Source organism: Quercus suber, unplaced genomic scaffold, assembly GCF_002906115.3.
Source record: "Quercus suber isolate HL8 unplaced genomic scaffold, Cork oak 2.0 scaffold_742, whole genome shotgun sequence".
NCBI lineage: Eukaryota > Viridiplantae > Streptophyta > Magnoliopsida > Fagales > Fagaceae > Quercus > Quercus suber.
The window spans coordinates 107,540-127,549 of NW_027070180.1; the positions used below are offsets into that span (position 1 = coordinate 107,540).

A 20,010-nucleotide genomic window follows, 5' to 3' on the forward strand; every position below is an offset into this window, starting at 1 on the left:
GGCAGCCTCGGCCACATCTCATCGTCGTCCTCCAAATCAAACACTATGTCCTCCTTCGGGTTTTGCTTGGACGAGTCGTAAGCGAAGGATTCGATCGTCGAAGGGTTGGGGTTCGTGGTGGTGTTGAGGGTGCAAGAGGGCTTGAAGGAGTGGTTATGGTTCTCCCACTTGTCGTTGAAGATTTCCTCGAACACTCACTTCATTTTTTTTCCTTCGTCAAGATTAAAACGGTGCGTTTGGGGGGGGGGGGGGTTTGGTTTAGGTAAGTGAAGGTAGACTTCAGAGAGTTGGAAAAGAGAGAGGGACTAGAACGAACCTGGGAGGATGTACTTTGAAACTGGAAGTAAAGAGACGAAGCGCCATTTGTGCTTTCTTTTTTTACTCTTTTTTTTTGGTTGGGCGAAACTACAAGGACGTGAGGGTTGTATCCTGATTCTGTATCCGGATACAGAATCAGGATAAAATGGCCTGTAGTTTTCAAGGGTTGGTCCAAGTGACAATTTTTTTCGGTATGTTCTTCATGATTTGGGTTTTATTTTTTGGGTACGTTCTTCTTGTTCTTCGTGTCCAAAATTTGTTTGAATGGAGAGAGAGACAATTACCACTTTTTGATCTTGTTTCTCTTGCATTTTTGCTCTATTTTTTTGTTTTGAGAGGAGAGAGACATAAAATTTGAACAAAAATACTTATTTACCCCTGATTTTAACAAAGGTGGGTTACGGAAAACAAACGGAACATACTATAGGTGGGTTAAGTAATACTTTTCAAACCACAGGTAAGTAAAGTGATTTTCACCCAAACCACAAGTGGATTTAGTGTAATTATCTCTTATAATTATTGTAAAAGACAATTAGGGCACACCTAGCTTACCTAAGTCTTTATAAGTATAATTATTGTAATTGACAATCAGGGTACATTATTGACTAGCTTTTCTCCCACGTCTCAAACTTTTGAAAGCTAGGTTGGGTTGATTAGCTAAGCTGCACAGTAACGGCTAACCTCTACTACACAATTGTAAATTTGTACCTGTAGGAGGCAAAAATTTGTCAAGCCAATTACAAAATGCCACATCAAAATTTAGTGGCAAATTCTAAATTAATGTCATTAAATTAATTAAATTACATGATGACATATGTCACCCAAATTGATATTACATCGACATATTGAAATTTGCCACATGTCATTGGGCCCAAAAGATAAAGATAAATTTCCTATACAAAATTTAGGGATAATTATCTTTATTAAAATAAATAAATAAGATAAAGATAAAATTTTCTATTAAAAATTGATAGATAATTATCTTTATTAAAATAAATTAAATAGGGATAATTATTTATCTTTATTGATTATTATCTTTATCAAAATATGATATTTATCAAAATAGATAAATAGAGATAATTATCTCTAAGAAACATTTGGGCCAATAAAAAATCTACTACATACTTTCAAGTATATCAATACAAAGTGGAGCTTACTCTGAAATCACTATAAATAAAGGACATCCCCTCTCATTTTGAAAGAGGAAGTTTTCAAGAGGCCTAAGCTCTAGAGAAATTCTGCCTCAAGCATCTTTGAAGAACTTGAAGAACATTCAAACGGCTTGAAGAACAATAAATCTCTAATAAGCTCAAAGTTAGAGATTTGTTGTGAAGATCATTAAATCCTTCTTCCAATCAAAGTCAAGGAGATCTCTTGTTCGAGTTCTTTGAAGTTCTATTGGAATCAAGCTAAAAAGCCTCCATAAACTCCAACAAACCCAAATCTTTGAAGCTCAACAGATCAAGCCTCTAAAGCCCCGAAGAACTTCAATCTACGAGCCTTCACATTCAAAAACTTGAAGAACAATAAATCTCTAATAAGCTCAAAGCTAAAGATTTGTTGTGAAGACTGTTCAATCCTTCTTCCAACCAAAGTCAAGAAGATTCCTTGTTCGAGTCAAGTTCAATGAAGATGGAATCAGAGGGCATTTTTTTGTAAAAGAATTGACATAGAGATTGTACTCATTATACATCAATACAAATTTATATTTGTAAACCATATTTCTTTCTAATTGTTTAATTTTCTGCAATTGAGAAGAATTTGTGTTTACAAATTTTTGGCACGCCCAATGGGACAATCTCTACCTCTCATCTCTTCTTCATCAATTTGTCACATCTTTGAAGCCATATGGCTTCAAAGAAGACTCAAATCGACAACTCTCTTTTTGGAACAAGTGAAGTTGATCCTACACTTGATTCAAACTCTGATATTCCCTAAACTGGACCCATGACAAGGGGAAGGATAAAAGCCCCTGCACAAGCCTATGCTCAAACAACACCCATACCTTAATCCTCGTCTGTTTTCAACACTTCTGAAACCGAGAAGTCACAACCTAAGGTAATTGTAAAGAGAGAGCTTACTGGTCGTAGGTTTCCAAGAAGAAGCCAAACAGTTTTAGGCTCCAAAGAGGAAGTCGAATCGATGGCCACGAGTATAAAAGCCTAACGATTTTTCCTGTGTTTGTGTTCAAACTATTGTGATGTAGTCTAGTCTAGTCTAGTCTAGTCTAGTGGATTCATGTGAGAAGAGTTTCCTAGCTAGCTTCTTATCTTTTTGTACTCTAAATCGGAGCTTCAATCTTCTTGATGTTTTAAAAGAAAGAAAGAAAGAAAGGAAGATGAAGTTTAGATCTCCCTACGGTGTTGTTTTTGCAAATTGAAACAATTATCTAAGCCAAAAACGTCATGGTTTCTTCGTTACAAGACTTCTTTTTAAGTTATGCACGTAACATGCAAATGACTCTGAATATGCTACCGTTTTATTTTTACTTATTTATATATATTTTTTATTTATTTAAAAAAGCCTGATAAGTCCCTAGCTAAAACTCTCTTTTTGAAATATAAAATACGTAAAACTTATATATACCTACTGAAGAGGACTCAATAAAGTGATAAACTGTTTGGAAAAGTGTTTGTATAGTTTTTATTTTTTAATGCTAAAATATCGCATGCAATTCTTATAAAGGTGTTCGGAGTTCCTAGCTATACAGATTACAGACTATTTGGTTAGCATGCGATAGCATAAACTGTTTAGGAGAAGTGTTTGTATGTATAGTTTTTAATGCTAAAAGATCACGTGCAATTCTTATCGCATGCTACACACTAATTGGCTAGCATGCTATAGCAAAAACGGCCATGGGGCATATTAATGGGGATTTTAAGTCCAATGGCAGCATTCTCCGGCGTGAAGGGTACCTTCTGCGAGCTCTGGCAGTGAAGAGCTTGACGAGGTCGTCGGTGGACATTTCGAGAAGAGCATCCAAGTCGACGCCTCTGTAGCTGAACTTCTTGAACGTCCTCTTCTTTGGGGGCTGCCCAGCCACCGCCACATCAGCTTCCACATCCGCCTGAAAAACAAAACCCCATTAATCAAAAACAAGCACAGACTAACATACAGAGAGGAGGAGAAGGCGTACTCACCATGATTTCGATTGATTAGATGAGATGAGAAATGCGGCAATTCAGAGAAACCCTTGTTCGCTGCTGCTGCTTGCTCTGGCTAATGTGAGAGACCAGGTACGGGGAGTTGGGTATTTAATACTGGGCCATGGGGTTTGATGGGCCGGATCGGTCAGGCCATCCATTAGGGTTCTGTGTTGTGGGGTTGTGCCAATAATTGGGATTTTTTTTTTTTTTTTTTTTTTTTTTTNGAAACCGAAAACCCCATTGATCAAAATCAAGCACAGACTAACATACAGAGAGAGAGAGAGAGAGAGAGAGGTGGAGGCGTACTCACCATGATTTCGATTGATTAGATGAGATGAGATGAGAAATGCGGCGATTCAGAGAAACCCTAGTTCGCTGCTGCTGCTTGCTCTGGCTAATGTGAGAGACCAGGTACGGGGAGTTGGGTATTTAATACTGGGCCATGGGGTTTGATGGGCCGGATCGGTCAGGCCATCCATTAGGGTTCTGTGTTGTGGGGTTGTGCCAATAATTAGGATTTTTTTTTTTTTTTTTTTTTTTTTTGAGAAGAAGCCAATTAGGATTTAATCATCACATAGTGGATTGAATGAAGACAGTTTCAAGCTGATTTGGACTTATAAACTTTTTTCTTAGAATTGTAAACGAGTATTAGGACAAAGCTTAGTTTCAGTTTCAACCACCAAAAAATTTACTATTATTAAAAATTTTATTTAGAAATAGATTTTAATATATATATATATATATTTTAAATGACTACAAAGTCATTTGAATTGATATTTTGACTATTTATTCCAAATTTATAAGTAATAGATATGCATACAGTTCTTTTCTTCTTCACGTGACACTAAGTCTCGTGGGAAGAGACCTTGTAAAAATTAGTGAGGCACCTCCTTATGAACCCAACTTGGCACACTTGCTTAAGTGATGTGAGACTCAACTAAATTAGGCCTTATCCGCCACAACTCAAAGGAGAGCTGTCCCTAGCTTTGATACCAGTTGTCAAGACCCACACACAATTAGTACAATATTGTTTGCTATTGAACAAAACTATGAGGGGTCCATGGAGCCGCCAAAACGGACAATGTTGTGTCAATTGTGCGTGGGTTCAGAATTCAGATGGTTCAATAAAACTGAATGGTTCAATGTTTTTCTAAAATAACCGACATTTTTTTGGTTGGGGAGATAGCCACACCGTAATTGATTCTTCTCTGAGGGGGGAAACAAAATAACTACTCGCATAAAATTGTTTTGTGGGCGAACTTGGATATTTTATATGAATAGTAGTAAGGCCGTTGAGGAATTAAAGACATCCAAAGATTTGGTCTGGTTTCATCTCACTTATTAACTATATAATTTCCTAGAGTAAATGGTAATTTGGATGTTAATGTGATAACTGATAAGTAGTGCTCTGCAATGGCCTTCCAGTGAAGATTTTAGCACACTTGATAAGATTAAAGTATTCCCATCAAAATGGTGCAGTGCTTGGTTAAATTTAGTTAATTAAGATTCCCATTTGGATGCCTACAGGCAATAAGAACACCACAGTTTTCGAAATTATTAAAATGATTTTAGAACCCCAAAGCAAAGCTTGAAAGAATATATGCATGGTTTATCTGCCAATTGAAATTGTATTTACACTCTTGCGATTTGCCTTAAGCTCCCATATTGAAAATGCAACATGAAAGAGAGAGACACAAGGAGAAACAAATATGAAGCACTGAGCAGCAATTCAGACATACTTACCTGGACGGGGTCAATGGGCGATCAAGAAGGCCCATGGCTGAAGTTGGTAACCTCCATTGCACTTTTAGGAGGGGTGCCACCCTAAGGTCTTCCCAAGTGGGAGAACCTACGTCATCATATGTTGCCGTAGGGGCCTGCGTTCGCGCGGCCCCTGCCTAGTTCCACTCGAAATATTTTCGTTGTGTTTCTCTAGGAGCCCAATGTCTTTCACACGGACAAATCCAAAATTTAGATTAGATGAAAAAAATCCTAAGTACCTCAAAATTGAAGTGTTTTTATTAATGTTCCATTTGATTTGTTGTAAAATGTTTTACATAAAATATATTTGTTTTGTAAAACGGGTAAATTGCAAATTACACTTCTAAAGTTTAAGAGTATTTGAATTTTACACTCTAAAGTTATGGTGTATAAAATCTAAACACCCCTAAAATTTAGGAGGTCAATTCCAAATTCTGAAACGTTAGGGTGTAAAATCTAAATACTCTCAAACTTTAGGGGGTAAAATCTAAATTTTGAAACTTTAGGCTGTAAAATCTAAACACTCTCAAACTTTAGGGGTGTAATTTGCAATTTACCCTTGTAAAATTTGGTCAAACTTGAAAATATTTTCCATTGACCAACATCTTTTATAAATTGTTATAAATTTTAGTAAAACATTTTACAAACATAGTAGCTCTTCATCTACTAGTTGATGGTTAGGTTGTCGAAGCTCGATGGTTGGGTTATGAAGCTGGTTGTTCAATCACTGAACCTTTGGCATTGGTGATTTTGGTGGTTGAGCCACCGATTTTTGTGGTTTATGTTTAAAATTTTTTAAATATTACACCGAAAACCTGAAATATTTTACATTTGAAAATTTGCTATAGTGAAATAGGAGCACAAATATTACATCCTCAAAACTTTTGTCAAGATGACTTTTTTGTAGAGAAGCTAGTCTTTATGGTGTTCACCAAGACTAAATGATAAGTGTAATTTTTACATTATTTTTATTATCCTCTTATTTATTAAAATTGTTAGTTTTCTTTTATTTCTTTTGATTTGATTTGATTTTTTATTTATATTTATCTATTCATTTGTGCTTTGAAGGATTGAGAAGATTTCAGATTAATCCACATCTTGTGGATGTAAATCGGTTGACTTGAAGACCCAATTAAATATATTTAGAAATAGATTTTAATATATATATATATATATATATTTTTAAATGACTACAAAGTCATTTGAATTGATATTTTGACTATTTATTCCAAATTTATAAGTAATAGATATGCATACAGTTCTTTTCTTCCTCACGTGACACTAAGTCTCGTGGGAAGAGACCTTGTAAAAATTAGTGAGGCACCTCCTTATGAACCCAACTTGGCACACTTGCTTAAGTGATGTGAGACTCAACTAAATTAGGCCTTATCCGCCACAACTCAAAGGAGAGCTGTCCCTAGCTTTGATACCAGTTGTCAAGACCCACACACAATTAGTACAATATTGTTTGCTATTGAACAAAACTATGAGGGGTCCATGAAGCAGCCAAAACGGACAATGTTGTGTCAATTGTGCGTGGGTTCAGAATTCAGATGGTTCAATAAAACTGAATGGTTCAATGTTTTTCTAAAATAACCGACATTTTTTTGGTTGGGGAGATAGCCATACCGTAATTGATTCTTCTCTGAGGGGGGAAACAAAATAACTACTCGCATAAAATTGTTTTGTGGGCGAACTTGGATATTTTATATGAATAGTAGTAAGGCCGTTGAGGAATTAAAGACATCCAAAGATTTGGTCTGGTTTCATCTCACTTATTAGCTATATAATTTCCTAGAGTAAATGGTAATTTGGATGTTAATGTGATAACTGATAAGTAGTGCTCTGCAATGGCCTTCCAGTGAAGATGTTAGCACACTTGATAAGATTAAAGTATTCCCATCAAAATGGTGCAGTGCTTGGTTAAATTTAGTTAATTAAGATTCCCTTTTGGATGCCTACAGGCAATAAGAACACCACAGTTTTCGAAATTATTAAAATGATTTTAGAACCCCAAAGCAAAGCTTGAAAGAATATATGCATGGTTTATCTGCCAATTGAAATTGTATTTACACTCTTGCGATTTGCCTTAAGCTCCCATATTGAAAATGCAACATGAAAGAGAGAGACACAAGGAGAAACAAATATGAAGCACTGAGCAGCAATTCAGACATACTTACCTGGACGGGGTCAATGGGTGATCAAGAAGGCCCATGGCTTAAGTTGGTAACCTCCATTGCACTTTTAGGAGGGGTGCCACCCTAAGGTCTTCCCAAGTGGGAGAACCTACGTCATTATATGTTGCCGTAGGGGCCTGCGTTCGCGCGGCCCCTGCCTAGTTCCACTCGAAATATTTTCGTTGTGTTTCTCTAGAAGCCCAATGTCTTTCACACGGCCAAGAGACTGGAGTGTTGTGAATGTTATTTGTCTATAATAAATTTTGAATAAATGTACAAATCCAAAATTTAGATTAGATGAAAAAAATCCTAAGTACCTCAAAATTGAAGTGTTTTTATTAATGTTCCATTTGATTTGTTGTAAAATGTTTTACATAAAATATATTTGTTTTGTAAAATGGGTAAATTGCAAATTACACTTCTAAAGTTTAAGAGTATTTGAATTTTACACTCTAAAGTTATGGTGTATAAAATCCAAACACCCCTAAAATTTAGGAGGTCAATTCCAAATTCTGAAACGTTATGGTGTAAAATCCAAATACTTTCAAACTTTAGGGGGTAAAATCTAAATTTTGAAACTTTAAGCTGTAAAATCTAAAGACTCTCAAACTTTAGGGGTGTAATTTACAATTTACCCTTGTAAAATTTGGTCAAACTTGAAAATATTTTCCATTGACCAACATCTTTTATAAATTGTTATAAATTTTAGTAAAACATTTTACAAACATAGTAGCTCTTCATCTACTAGTTGATGGTTAGGTTGTCGAAGCTCGATGGTTGGGTTATGAAGCTGGTTGTTCAATCACTGAACCTTTGGCATTGGCGATTTTGGTGGTTGAGCCACCGATTTTTGCAGTTTATGTTTAAAATTTTTTAAATATTACACCGAAAACCTGAAAATATTTTACATTTGAAAATTTGTTATAGTGAAATAGGAGCACAAATATTACATCCTCAAAACTTTTGTCAAGATGACTTTTTTGTAGAGAAGCTAGTCTTTTATGGTGTTCACCAAGACTAAATGATAAGTGTAATTTTTACATTATTTTTATTATCCTCTTATTTATTAAAATTGTTAGTTTTCCTTTATTTCTTTTGATTTGATTTGATTTTTTATTTATATTTATCTATTCATTTGTGCTTTGAAGGATTGAGAAGATTTCAGATTAATCCACATCTTGTGGATGTAAATCGGTTGACTTGAAACCCAATTAAATTTAAGTCTAATTTGGATTAGGATTCCAGCCTGCACATCAGTTAATGTTTTTGGCATAACTTTCAGCTTAGATGTCCAATTGAGATGATTCAAGTTGGGTTGGAAAGTTAACTTAAAGGGTTACAACTTTGTAGTTTATCAAGAGCCCGAATTCTGATGTTGAATGGGCCAAAATCATCGATTAAGTGAAGCCTAAAAATCTAGGATTTTCTCCAAACGAGAATTCAACTTGTAATAGGATTCCTTAACCTATTTAAAGGCTCTTTAGGGCAAATTCAAAAGGGGCCGCATTGAAGAATATTTTTTGGGAGTCTTTCTGAGGAGGAGGATCTAAGGACAAAGGCAAGAGCTTCATGTTGATCAACCAATTCAGATGAAAAATATAAGTTTTACTTGTTTTCTTTCAATTTTATTATGAACTAAATTTTATTTTCTAGAACGTTGATGTAGTCTAGCAATGAACACACAATTTATATTCTGAGTTATTTTATTTTTAATATTTCCATGATTGAGTGTTTAATTCTTATTCTTAATGCTTACTATTTTTTTTACGAATTATTGTTTGATCAATTGAATTACAATGAGACCGAGAGGTGATTTGTTATTTTAGTTCTAGAATTAAACACCATTAGTTGAGCGAAAGTAGAGATGCTTTACTGCGATTAGTGTGATTTTTCAGCAAATTCAAAGTATGTAATGAGTCTCCAGTTAATTAAATTTGCATAAAAATATGAAATTGTCAGCTGAAGATATTTTTGACATTATTCAAGAGAAGATATTGAATAGTTAAGGAATTTTTAATCATCAATAGGAGATTATTGGAATTTAATAATTAGGAAGAATAAATTGTGTGGGATTTGTTAGGTGAAATCAACTGCTCTAGATCCATTCTTATCATATTTTTACACTTTTAGATTTTTACGCTTTGTTAATTTTTTTTTATTCGTAGATTTATTTTTATTAAATAGTTTAATTTAATTTAGATAGTAGAATGTTCCATTTATTTTCGATTTTCCAAATAGTAATTTATTTAGTGAATTTCGATATTCAATAATATAGTTAATCCCTGTGGGTTCGACATTCATTTTCTAAAAAAAACACTGTACTACTTGTTAGATTCTATGCGATTGTAGATTATTTTACGCGAACACTAAACAAAGTTTAAGGCATTGAAAATTGTACCTATGAAGTGTAAGGCATCGAAAATAGAGATAGCATTTGACTGGTTATATGGTTATACCTATGATTGATGACCAAAAACAACATTATTTTGATGTAGTATTGTTTAGATTACTACCAATATTTTCTACTTACATTTCACTATTTGTTTTATTTTAAATGAAATGATAAAATTGGATAAGTAAGAAGAAATTCCTTATTCCGTTATTATTATTTTTTTTAACAAAAAACCAATCATTATGATCTTTAAAAAGTCAATTGACATTGTTTCCCAAGACTAAGACACTAAAAATTGTAGACAGAGATAGCATTTGATTAATTTTACCTTCTTTGTGGAGACTATGGGGTCAATAGTTTGCCTAGACTAGGTGACAGCAGCATCTAGGGCTTGGTCTTTGGGTTCAAAAGGAATTTTCTTCTTACCCAGGCCCTTACCCTTATCTTAAGGATCCTCGGCTTGCTTGCCTTGACTACCAGCTTGATCAGACTCCTTAGGAGCTTTAAGAAGGGTAGGAGGGACTTGGCTGACCAAGGGCTATTCCGATGCCTCTAGAAGTTGTTTGGAGGGAGAGGTGTCAGGACTTGGGATTTCGCAAATATCAGGATTGTAGTAGACACTCCCAAGTCACCTCAAGTCAGAATTTGCAAGGACCCCAGCAACATCAAGGGCTTTACCCCAAGATACGTCACAGTAGTCTCTACATATTGCAGAGAGCTCCTCTGTGAGTCTGACTTGAGTATCCTCTATCCCAAGCTTATAGGTTGCCTACTTCTCAGCCTCGACTGCCTCTTTGGCCAATTAGGTAGTTTCCCTGGCTTTCTGAATCTCGGCTCGAAGATCCTTCACCATTTGTCTCTCTGTTTCTAGATTAATCTCAATTATATGCAACTATTGACATTGATCTTCGGCCTGCTCCTCAGTATTCTTAAGACTTGCATCGAGACTGTCCTTGGCCTTTATTGCCTCTTTTAGCTGCTTGGACAGCTTAGCGTAATCTTCCTGAAGATTGCCCAAAGATTTCTCAACCTTGGACCGGAAATGGGCTTCCACTTTGGCTTCATTGCGGGTGTCTTTATTTCATTCCTCGGCCACATAAACTTGTTGGGTAATTTGCATAACAAAATGGGAAAATTTTAATATAAAATAAAGAAAAGGGACAAATAAAAATGACCAACGGTTTACTTGGAGAAACAAATCAAATCACTTATCATGGCCAAGTCCCTCTTAAGGGATAGGAAGAGTTCGTGTTGGCTGAAGCACCTGCAAGCATCCATATCCTTTGGTAGGAGAAGTGGTTGCTCCAGAGCTTTAGCAATAAGACCTGCCCGCCCCCCTTGATAATTCCTAACTGAGGTGTCCCAAGGAAGGGGAGCACCATCCAATTACAACTTAGGGGACCAGATGCGTTGTCCTCGGCGCACATTAGCGACAAGAGAGTCCTTTCGGCTTTCAACAAACGAAGCCCTCTTGTTCCGCTGGTCCTTAACCACTTTTTGTCGTTTATTTCCTTTTGAGGGTTCCACCTCACCTTCCTCAAGAGCTGTATTAGGCCTTTTCTTCTTCAGCTCAGGGATTGGCTTCAAGCCAAGGTCAGCAGGAAGCTGAGGAGGGGGTGGGGAAAGATTGACAACGGGTTGGGACTTATTGGTTTCTTTGGGCACAGGTGTTTTATTCCTTGCCTTCATAAGATCCCTCAGGCTCTTGCTCCTTGTATTCAAAGCCATTCCTTCCTCCTCTTTCGAAGAGTCTTCTGGAAGGGCAGTTATCAAAATAGAGGCGTGGACGCTGGATTGCCTATCAGTCTCTTCCTCGGCGTCTGAGAAGGGAATCACTTGAACCTCCTTAGATGCCTCTCCTTCAAAACAAAACCTGTCAATCTGTTCCTCTAATGAAGAGGTCGAGGAAGTAACTCCTTCTCCTGTTGCAGCTACTTCAAGGGGAATCTGTTGAACTTGAGGGACAAGTAGGGGTACACCCTGCGGGACAGGATGTGGTACGGGGGGAAGATCCAATGGAGCTAAAAAATTGGGTCGAGATACATCTATCCGGTTTATTCGATGGTCTCCTTGCCTTATAGCGTTGCCGACCGGTTGAAACGCGTCCAAAAGAGGCTTGAAGTCCAGAATAAGGTGGACGGCCCGAAGTTGCCCGTCTTCACTTACAAAGATCTCTGATCTTAAGAGATAATTAAGCACGGCAACGTTAGTTAGGCTGAGCCAAGGAGCAACGTGCCTTCTATCTATTAACACCACAACAGAGCTAAGCATAATCAGAAACTTAAAGTAAACCATTGATAGGAAGAGAAGAAAGACAACGCTAATGATGAAAACCCTAAATCTATTGTTAGGGAACCTAAATCTAAGATATCCCACCTGGCTCTCCTGGTTGGGTTGGGCAATGAAGACCGTCATGCCATGCTCCCGAGACAACCAAGTAGTCGTCTTTCATCCCTTGTTAGACTTGGGAAGACAAGAAATGAGCCTGACGATGTAAGATCAGGATTTAAGGTAAAATCCCGCCCCTTTTTATTGATGGCATTCGTACATATAGACTACATCTAGCCAGGTGAGCCCTAAGCCCAAGTGTTGGTTCAAAGCATCAACTGCTCCTAAGATCCTAAAGAGGTTAGGTACGCACTGGTGGGGACAAATTCTATGGTTACGTAGGTAATCTCTAGTAATGCTACCCATAGGGAGAGTCATTCCCCCCTCTATAAAGGCTATCATAGGGATTATAACCTCTCCCACCTCTCGGTCAATGTTTATTCCTTCTGGGGGACAATACCTCAGGTTTACTTCCTGTGGTATGTCATATTTTTCCTTAAATGTCTCTATCAAAGCAGGATTATCAACTAAGTACTTAAATCTACCCATTCTGAATAATCAAAAAAGGGGGAAGCACTAAAAACAGCAATTGGGAAATGAGAATTTGAAGGCCGAGGAAGCTAGCCAAAGAGATAAAGAAGGGTTCGAAGAAGTTAGAAATTACACAAATTGAGTTGGAAATTGATCCTTGAAATCTTTAGAAGAATTCTCAAGGATTTTCGAAGAAAAGAGATTGATGATTTGATAATCTTTGTAAGTTTGAATGTTTGAGTTCGCTGGAGGGTCTGAGAAATTGTGAAGTAAAAAAGAAATGATCTCCTTTGAGGCTTTATATAGGGGTAGAAAATGAGTGGGAGTCATCCCGCCCAAACCGAGAAAAAATGTCGTTTGTTGGATCAAGGGTATACCGTTGGATGTCAAAGACATAGCGCCACCTGGAGCAATTAATGATGTTTCACAAATTTCGAAACGTCAATAGCAATGATGAAGCGTCTAAATCTATGCTCCCACATGTGTAAACTTGGGTATTTTTACATTTCTAGCCCTTATTTCTATGGCAGATCAAAATCTCATTTTTTTCTCCTCGGATGCAAGGGAAAAATTGAAATTTTGAGGGGCTATTGTGGGAATAAAAGCCCAAGTTCGTATATTGGGCCTTGGGCCCTATTTGAGGATGTGGGTATGTCCGAGGAGAAATAAATGATTGGGAGAGGCCCCATAGTGGAGAATCATGTAAGTAAAGGATGAGAGAACATAGTCCAAGGAGTGTATCCTTCTCGGATACGATAAATACAGCCAAGCAAGTATTGGAGTGATTTAGGTGATCTTCCAGGAAGTTCCAACGATAAGGATGAACTTCAGGCATGTGTAAAGATGATAAGAATACAGAAATATCAAAAGGAAAAGCTGCTACCACCGCATTAAATGCATTGCATCAATTTTTCTGACCGCATTTATGTGGAGAAGACTCCTGAACAGTGCAATCTGAACCAACACCAAGCATAGAGAGCCAAAAAAGATGTCTGATAGGACATATACTCAAGTGAAGGTTTAGATGATTAATAGGTGTACGATCAAGATGGTCTAAAGAAAAACTATATGATGTAAAAGACCCCTCATAAGGGGGGGATCGAAAAGAAGAGGAGAAGGAGAGAGAAAAAGATTTATTGTAGCACTAAGAATTGTATTAACTTTCTGAAACAGTAGTTCAGTTCATAGTTCATCTCTTCGGACACCAATTTAATCAAGGTCTAAATGTGTTTTTGTACTTATTCATATTTTAAATCCTTACTAGTTGTTGTTTAATTCACAAATAGCCTAGCTCTTTCACCCACTCTCTACAAATTCATTGTATTTGGCTCATTAGGCTCACATCTCACCTCTTTTGGGCTTGGGCTACAAATTGTAACCTTACAGTATTTTTTTATTTAAAATTAATCTAATATTTGGAGTTTTTAAATTAGTAATTTTACATATCTAACCCTACTATTTAATCTTTACAAACAGATAGTTTTGAAGGTATTTGAACATCAAAATTAAGGATTTCAAATATAAGAAACCTCTTAAATGATAGTATAAATATAGATATTCTCAAATTTTATTTTAGATTAAAATATTATTTTGGTCCCTAAACTTTACTAAAAGTTTATTTTTTGTTCCAAAACTTTAAAAAGTTCTTTTTTCTTCTCTAAACTTTGTAAAGAGTTTTTTGAATAGTATAAAGACAAAAATAAAGATAAAAAGGAATTTTTTTAATAGATTAAGGATTAATTTTTTTTTAATAAAGTTTATGGATATAAATAAAATATTTTCAATAGTTTAGGTACGAAATATAATTATTTTAATAATTTAAGAACAAAAATAAATTTTTTAAAATTTAATAATAAAAAACAACCTTTTAGTATGGTTTAGGTACTAAAAGAGTACTTTACCCTTTATTTTATTTAAAATTAAAAAAAAGGGGTTTACATGCGGTATGTATCAGGTGTCCGAGACGGAGTAGAGGGTGGGAAATATTGAGTAGTGAGTAGTGAGTGCTCATAGGAAGGACAAAGGAGCGAGAGAAGAGAAGTTTAAAGAATTGGGGTTTTGGTGTTGTTTGTTGCTGAGAAGAATGGAAGTGGAAACCAGGGAATCGATTATCTACCATAAGGCTTTTCTTGAACATAGAGAGCAAGTTATACAACGCGACCGTCTCGCTCCACCCCGCGTTTTGCCTATCAATAAATCTCTTCCTTCCATTGGTATCTACTTTCTATCAATCAATTGCGTTTTTATTTTATTGTGGTTTGTTTACATTCTTCTCATTAATCTACATTCACTCTCTCTCTCTCTCTCTCTCTCTCTCTGTTTTATTCAAATAATGTGGTCGCTTGTCATGCTAATTGAAGAAATTCTGTATCTCTTATGTTGTGTTGGGTAGGATGTCACAAGCCGCTCTTATATTCAATGGAAGAATTGGCAGATATGACTGACAATTTTAATGAAAAAAATTTGATTGGAGAAACCTTATTTAGCAAACTGTACCGCGGGACAATCCGACATGGCTGGCTTCCTTTTGAAGATTGGGTTGTCACTGTGAAGATTTGGGATTATACTCTACGATCATTGTGTTAACACTGTTATCTCAACGCAAATGAAACTACTAATGTATATATGTTTTTTACTTAATTAAGTTCTTGCAATTATTTTTTGTGTTTCTTGTTTACGCATTTGTAAAAAGTGATCATTTTTTACATGATTTGTGACAGGAAGAAGTAATGTTTTTAACACAACCAAGTGCAAAATAACATCCAAACGTGGTAAATTTGTTAGGCTATTCTAATAGACGCTTCCTTGAAGCTGTTGTTTATGACCTCAATCCTTTGGATACTGTTCGTAACTTGGCTACAACAGGTAATAAGGTATTACTATTGTTGTTCTATTTTGCTATAAGATTGGCTCCATCTAAATGTGTCATTTGTACCCAATCTATTGTTATGGGAGAAGTGCCATTTCAATTAAAATCAAGTATAAAACTAAATATAATTTTGGTGGTGCGCTAGATTCTTACCATATCTTGAATTTTGAAATAATAGAAGAAGACTCCCAAATTATTGAAAATAGCATATCTTAACAACTGCTATGTGGAGGGTGAAGTCATGGGTTCATGACCCATTGGGTGTGTGAGTAACTTACCAATTGGCATTTGATATGTACCACAAATCCACTCTAATTTTATATTTTAACTTCTCTCCATGTTCCCGCTTTACTTTAAAATCTATTAATTGTCATCTTTTTCAAGCTTGAATGTGGATTTCTATTATGGATGAAGCATCTTGGAAAACATGGGATGGTCCAACTGGTGTTGTAAGATTTATTTTTTTGGGGGGTGGGGGGTTGGTTTTTCAAGAATAAACCTATTCTTATTTTGAGGTCACAGGTGATTCAGTTGTAATATGGTAAATACATTGGACTTTTGTTGGAATGTAGTGAATTGGTTGTCATTTATCTAAATATGTAAAATTTGGTAGTGAAGTTATAATTATAAATCATTACTTTTGTAGATAAATTGTTAATACTGTGTCATTAAATTCCTATGTTTGTGTTTAGGTAGTCTTACTTGGCTTCAAAGGATTAAAGTGGCTCTTGGATTTGCTCGCGCACTTGAATTTCTTCATGATCCAAAAAAGCCTTATTTAGTATGCAACATTAATGCAGCTCATATAATTCTTGATCAGGTTCAGTAATTGACTCTTGATAACTATCAGCAAATCCATCTTTTTCCTTCTTTTTACTCTTTTTTTTATTTTGCTTTATTCTTGACTTTTCAATGTGATGTTTAGGATTGCAACCCCAAGATATTTGACTTTTCAACCATGAGTGGAGGTATTCTTGGTAAGCTGACTCGCCCCAAAGAGAAATTGTTGAATGCTGGCCATGATGATCCAGAATTCTTCCCCTTAGGTATTGAGGCTTGAAGTTACTTATATGTTTTCAATTCAACGCATGCTTTTAGATTTGTTCATCTAGTATTAGTATTCTATTTTCTTTCTTTTCTTCTCTCTTAATTTTTATGCCGTAGAAGTTGGACAACTTCATTGTGGACCAGGCTGTACACAATGTAAAGCATTCGTCATGTTTTGATGAGCTATAACAGCATTAGATAATAGCCTCTAACGGCTTACACTAATGGATTTACCTAGAAAAACTGTGTTTTTTGAGTATTTCTTACTGCAAATTGATTATTGTGCTTGTCAGGTGGACCAGAGGAAGGTGGATTTGAGGTAACTTACCACGATGTCTTTTCATATGGTGTTGTTCTCCTGGGGCTAATAACAAAAAGAATTGTGGACAGAAAATATTCGGACAACTACTTTGGTTTACCGTTGGGCCTGGCGGCAGTATAGGCCTAATCGATATCTTGTGCATGAAAGTCTTGTTGAAGACCCTGGCTTTTATGCTTCTGATGGAATATCGATAACTGAGCTTGCCATGCGCTGCATTCAAAGAGAACTTGATAAGCGTCCTTCCATGAAGGATGTTGTCAAGCATCTTGAGGGTTTACAAGCTGTTCAACTTCATGGCAATGTAGTTGGAATGTAAAAACAGATGATACCTGTCCTGATCAATTTGGGAATTTGGGACTTTCGAAGGATTCACATATTTTCTTATTTGATTTCACTACCTTTTTATAGGATTGCTTGTTCTGTATCAATTGCAGTTATGAAGTTGATTCATGTATATGGTTTTAGCCTGGCAAAATATGATGCATATTGCATGGGAAGCACTGCTGGAAGAACAAGTTATCACATTTTTGTTTACTTGTGCATATGATTGGATTTGGGGTCAGCGCTTTAGACAACGAAAAAGAAGCGAGAAAAAGAACTGAAGAAGCAAGTTGCTAATGGATGTTTTAGATAGGGTTGTAAACTGAGCTCTTTTTGAATAATTTGAGCTTTACTTAGGAAAAGGCGTGTCTGTGTTTATTTAGCAAATAAAGTAAGTTTAAGCTTCCCATTGGAAAAAAAGAAGTTTAAGCTAAACGATTATTTAAAACAAGTTAAACTCGAACATAAAAATGTGTTTGTGAATAACATTGTGAACATGAGGTTCGATATACATGTATGTATATATGTGCACGCACATACTAGTCGGTAATAGAGTTAAATATAAAATAATTAATAGAACTTATGCTCATCCAAAAGTAATGGGTATTTTTTTTTTTGGTAAAAACATTTTAAATGACATAGGATAGACAGATGAAATCTAGATGCCCTAATCCATAAACGTAAAGATGCAAATACACATCACATACACAAGGGAAAAAAGCAAAATCAGAAAACAAGACATCTACCATTAATAGCATAACTAGATGAAATTAATTTTGCTGTGTCCCCTGGATTGTTCATATCTAGCAGTCCATAATAATAACCGAAAAAGATATCCAAACCCAGTTATGAGGGAGTCACCATCTGCACCATTAGTGTGCTTTAACCTGGAACTTTTTATCGTTATAAAGTCTATTGTTCAACTTACATCATTATGTGAAAACCCAGGCATCTAACCAATCCAGACGGCTAAGCAAATAAGTAGTTACAAATATAATGACAAACCTGTACAAGTTCCTCAGCTCCTGATACACAGAGGAAGTTCTCTTGGCAGTATTTGTATATTTGCACCAGTCAACCTCTTCATCTCAAACAATGATCCATCTCTTCCTTCCAAACATCCAATATCACCAGACGGGACAAGTAACCTAGTGGTTATAATGTTGTCTTTCTCTGGAACAAGATCAACAATGCGGGTTTGGATATGCAACAAAGCTTCCTGGGCTGGAAACATCTCATCATCAGGACCCTCCTCTAACAGAAAACAGAGTTCCACAGAATAGAAAAACTAGAGAGAATAAGAGAATCAAGATTGAAGAAGCTCAGTGATTTTCTGTATATTTAACAAAATGATATACAAGAGTTTATATAGCTGATTTAACAAAGGAAATCAAAACAACTAACTCTAAACTACCTCCGTAATATGCGGATTAACTATCTACATCCAATCATCACTTTACATGTGTCAATACATAACAATTAACTAATCTGAGACTAAACTACAGGTCGTAGCTGATGTAGTAGTCGTTTAGTGAATTAGTAAGTTCATTCACAAAGCTGCCAATAGTCTGTTTCAATGCTCTGCCTCTCTGCCTGAGCATATGTCTTCATTTATTCTTCAGCAAACTCATCTTGAACTACTTGCATCTGACTTCTTATCATCTAAACTTTGATATTCCCCCTCAAGATGAGAATCTGAACTGTTCTTTGCATCTGATTTCTGACCATCTAGACTTTGACATTCCCCCTTAAGAGGAGAAACTGAACTATGGATATTCATGATATTCATTTTGCACAATAAGTATCTCAACTGTTGACTGTTAAGAGCCTTTGTAAGTAAGTCAGCCAGTTGTGTGTGTGTGGGAGTAAAGAACAATCTAATTACATTGTCTTGCACCTTATCTCTGACAACATGGCAGTCTACCTCTATATGTTTGGTTCTTTCATGGAATACGGGATTTTCTCCAATATAAATGGTTGCTTGATTGTCACAAAATAAAAGAGCAGGTTGAGGATGATATATCTCCAAATCCTTCAATAATGCCAGCAGCCAAGTTATTTCACAAACTGTAACAGCCATAGCTCTATATTCTGTCTCAGTAGAAGATTTAGACACTATGGACTGTTTCTTAGACTTCCAAGAGATTAGAGAATCACCCAAAAATATGCAATATCCTGTGGTTGACCTTCTAGTATCTATGCAAGATGCCCAATCAGCATCCGTGTAAGCTTTCAAATGAAAATCTGATGAAGCTGATAGAAAAATCCCTTGACCAGGACAACCCTTTATGTACTGCAACACCTTGTAAGCAGCATCTAAATGAGGCTTCCTGGGCTTGGACATAAACTGACTTAGCTTGTGAATGGGGTATCCTATATCTGGTCTAATGATAGTTAGATATAACAACCTTCCCACTAGCCTTCTGTACACTTCAGGATCAGTCAACAATTTTCCTTGAAACTTGCTCAATTTCAAATTTTGTTCCATTGGTATCTTGCTAGGCTTGCAAGCTGACATGCCTGCATCTTTCAAAATCTCTAAGGCATATTTTCGTTGACATAGAGTAATTCCTTTATCTGATCTAGCTATCTCAAGACCAAGAAAATACTTCAAACCTCCAAGATCTTTAAGTTTGAAGTGTTGATCTAAAGAAACTTTAAGCACTTCAACTTCTTGAACATTGTTGCTAGCTATGAGAATGTCATCAACATACACCACCAGTGCTATGAAAGAGTTATTAAACTTCCTTGTAAATAATGAGTAATCAGCCTTTGATTGTTTAAAACCAAGCTGCTTA

General features: G+C 35.9%; 1 long non-coding RNA gene and 2 other non-coding genes across 3 annotated transcripts; all 3 read left to right on the forward strand.

The window, feature by feature from the left end:
* The first annotated feature begins 5,199 nt into the window (after nucleotides 1-5,199).
* LOC112022660 (U1 spliceosomal RNA) lies at nucleotides 5,200-5,362 on the forward strand. The gene has a single exon (XR_002883908.1). It is a non-coding gene; the product is annotated as a U1 spliceosomal RNA (small nuclear RNA).
* A 2,035-nt stretch (nucleotides 5,363-7,397) lies between these two features.
* LOC112012718 (U1 spliceosomal RNA) lies at nucleotides 7,398-7,560 on the forward strand. The gene has a single exon (XR_002883017.1). It is a non-coding gene; the product is annotated as a U1 spliceosomal RNA (small nuclear RNA).
* A 7,061-nt stretch (nucleotides 7,561-14,621) lies between these two features.
* Nucleotides 14,622-17,441, forward strand: LOC112022654 (uncharacterized). Its single transcript, XR_010626293.1, has 6 exons — nucleotides 14,622-14,866; nucleotides 15,046-15,272; nucleotides 15,374-15,518; nucleotides 16,215-16,342; nucleotides 16,448-16,568; nucleotides 16,863-17,441. It is a non-coding gene; the product is annotated as an uncharacterized LOC112022654 (long non-coding RNA).
* Nucleotides 17,442-20,010: the final 2,569 nt, after the last annotated feature.